Source organism: Peromyscus leucopus, chromosome 19 (assembly GCF_004664715.2).
Source record: "Peromyscus leucopus breed LL Stock chromosome 19, UCI_PerLeu_2.1, whole genome shotgun sequence".
NCBI classification, from domain to species: Eukaryota; Metazoa; Chordata; class Mammalia; order Rodentia; family Cricetidae; genus Peromyscus; species Peromyscus leucopus.
Window position 1 is genome coordinate 5,109,688 of NC_051079.1, and position 3,439 is coordinate 5,113,126.

The window sequence follows — 3,439 nt, forward strand, 5'->3', positions numbered from 1 at the left end:
TCGTGGTTTGAAAGAAAATGGCCCACAAAGGGACTGGCACTATTAGGAGGTGTGGCCTTGGAGGAGGAAGTGTGTCACTGTGTGGGTGGGCTTCGAGATCTCTTTTGCTCAAGCCTCCCTCAGTGTGACTGTTAGTCCACTTCCTGTTGCCTCTGAGTCAAGATGTAGGGCTCTCAGCTCCAGCACCACATCTGCCTGGACACTGCCATGCTCCCCACCATGTTGATAATGGACTGAACCTCTGAAACTGTAAGTGAGCCACCCCAATTAAATATTTTCTTCATAAGAGCTGCTGTGATTATGGTGTCTCTTCACAGCAATAAATACCCTAAGTAAGACAGGCTGTATGCACGAGGCCTGTAAGAGATCCGGCTAGTCAAAATCCCAGGGTGGGTGGGGTCACAAACTCCTACCCTAGCTGAGGATCTAACAGCAGTGACAACTGCTGGGAGAAGGAAAGTTTGGTTTTCTCCAGGGTGTGGCCTTTGACAGACGACCCATACCCCAGCAGAAGGCCCTGTGTCCGTGCAGACGAAATGATTCTCAAAACAGAGTGCATGAAACTGGGGGGGGGGGTGACACTAGGGTGACCAGTTGGAGGGGAGAGAACACACATGGATTTGATCAAAACCCGTCATGTGCCTGTATGAAATTCTCAAGCAATAGAAGTCCTGCCTAGAGTCTTCTTCCAAGTGAACTACTCCACACATTCTCCATCTTCCGTTTATATCGACATGACATCATTTATTCCATGATGCTGTCATTATCTGTTCTACATCTGTGTTGTCAATGAGGGGTACCTGTTAGATCAAACTTGACATCCATCTAATGACCTCAACGCTGGCATAATGCCTGATCATCAGCTGCATTCTTAATATTCTACGAAAGAATGAATGAAGTGCGCCATCCCTCAGTGAGTAGTGATTAATGTTGATCAGTGATGCTTAAGATCACGTCGTTTTGATGATAGACTCTAAGAGTTCTAATGCTTAAACAACACAACACATCACAATTGAATTTTTAACTTATATTGACATTATTTATAATCTGCAGGCTCTAAAGGCAATATACTAACTTACTTTTATTTTTGACGTTATATCATGGGACAAGAAGTTAGGAATACTGAATTTTACTCTATGTTCTGTCCCTGATCTATCTTTGCCTTTGATCAAATCTCTTAAATGTTGATTTGATCACACAAAGTTACTACTTTCTTTTTAATTAATGTTCATTTTTATGAAGTAATGATTTTCATTATGATAATTCCATATACACATACATGTAATGTTTTTTGATCACATTATCCTTTTGATTATATGTCTTGGGCTACCTTTTAATATACTTATTCTAGAAGAGAAGGATGTGCAGATGTGGATGTCAGAGTTCCCTGCTCAAGCGAGTTCTCTCTTTCAACCATATGGGTCCCGGGGATAGAACCCAGGTCCTCAACCTACCTGGCAAGTGCCTTTACCTGCTGAGCCACATCATCAGCCCCCTGACTGCCCTTTCCTGACACCCCCTATTTGCATCTCTTTCTACTTCCAAGTCCCCAATAGCCCCTCTTTTATAAGGTGTTAATTTTCTTGATATATCCTCATATCCTTTATTAACTGACATTCTTTATCCACAACCCATATTTTTAGTACTGCATACTTAGTTATAATTTCAAAGCACAAGGGAGCCTTCAAAGCTTGCTAAAAAGCACATGCATTTAATGCTAAAACATAAACCTTTAGCCATTTTTTTCTAGTACAAAAGAGTTATTAAATATTGAAAGAATCGGAGTCCATAAAATTACTTCTGTTCAATGGAGAACTAATCATTTACATATTTAGATTAAATTAAGGAATAAAGATGGAATTTGGGTATTATTAAATTTGGTGATATTTGAGAAAGAATATTCACATTAAAATGTATCTGTTGAATGGCTACTTTAATAAGGAGGAAAGTGCAGTTGAGCACTAGAACAGAAACACATACCATTTTAAGCATGTCTAGCAACGGGTGTGTGTTTGACAAGTGTGTGTTTCTACAGCTCATGAAGAAGAAGGAGAATGAGAGGAAAATGTCACTCCTAATATGGTCACTGCTATCCGAGACCCACCTATAACCCTCTCTTCCTAAATATAAAACTCCTCACTTATTCTAGGCAGAAAGAGTCTTTAGATATTCTGTTTAAAGACATTTACAGTCTATTTTGCAGCTAGTCACAGTCCTGACTTTAAGTTCTGAACAAGAAAACAGCATCAAAGATGGTTAGATATGCTTTCCAAAAAGCATCCTTAGCATGAAGTGACAGAGGCCACCAGGCTAGTGTGGCCCTTTGCCTTTTGCATTTCCCCTCTGTCCTGGGGGTTGACAGGATGGCTGAATCTCCACAATGTGATGAGATTCTGAGGACAGAAGCTGGTGCTAAGAATGAAAGAAAAATAACTTAGGGGCCTGGAGAGATGGCTTCGGCAGTTAAGAGCACATACTACTCTTCCAGAGGACCCAGGTTTGGTTCCCAGTACCCAAGTCAGGTGGCTCACAAACACCTATAATTCCAGTTTCAGGAAATCTATCACTCTCTCCTGGCCTCTGAACACAACTACATTCATATACCCACACACAGACACATATCTAAATACTGAAAGTTAAATCTCTCCATAGAGAGATTTAGAAGTAACTTAGAAGCACATTGGGTCTGAGGCAACTTACCATGTTAGCTCTCAGGCATTCCCCAACACTAACTACTTACTGTTGAGGAAAACCAACCCTCATCCACTTAAGCCATTGGGACTAGGTTATTCATGTCAGCTGCCAAATACAATTCCTTGGTGGTAGAGCACATCATCTCTGAAGAGGAAGATAACTCTAGATCCACGTTATTTTAGAAATCTGATGGGAAAACAAAACATTATCCAATGTTTGCATTGCTCCTACTGTATTGATCCTCATGTGTTAATGGTTCAGTCCCAGCCTAAGGGAGGTAGCGAATTCCTTAGGAGGTGGAGCCTGGAGGATGGGTTTAGGTCTCTGGAAGCACACTCAGTGGAGTCCTGATCCCTTCCTCTTTTGTCTTCCTCTTTGTTTAGAGTCTCGGATATGAGGCACGACACAGCACAGACTGTAGATGCACAGCTTTGCTTAACCACATGCTGACCATTGGGAATTATGCCTTGCCACCAGCTTGAGCACATAAGATAGGTCATGAACTGAAACTGTGAGCCAGAGCAAATCTTTTCTCTATGTGTTGACTATCTGAGATAGTTGCTACAGAAACAAAAAGCTGATGAACACATTTACCAAATTAAACTGTAAAGCATGGATTGAGAAATGCCCAGCCATTCTTGGAAATTCTAAATAAGGATGAGCCCTCTACCCTTCCTCTCCCTTAACCTTCCTGTAACAGTTGTCTAAAGCAAAAAGCTCTCCATTTTTCACATAAATTACCAGA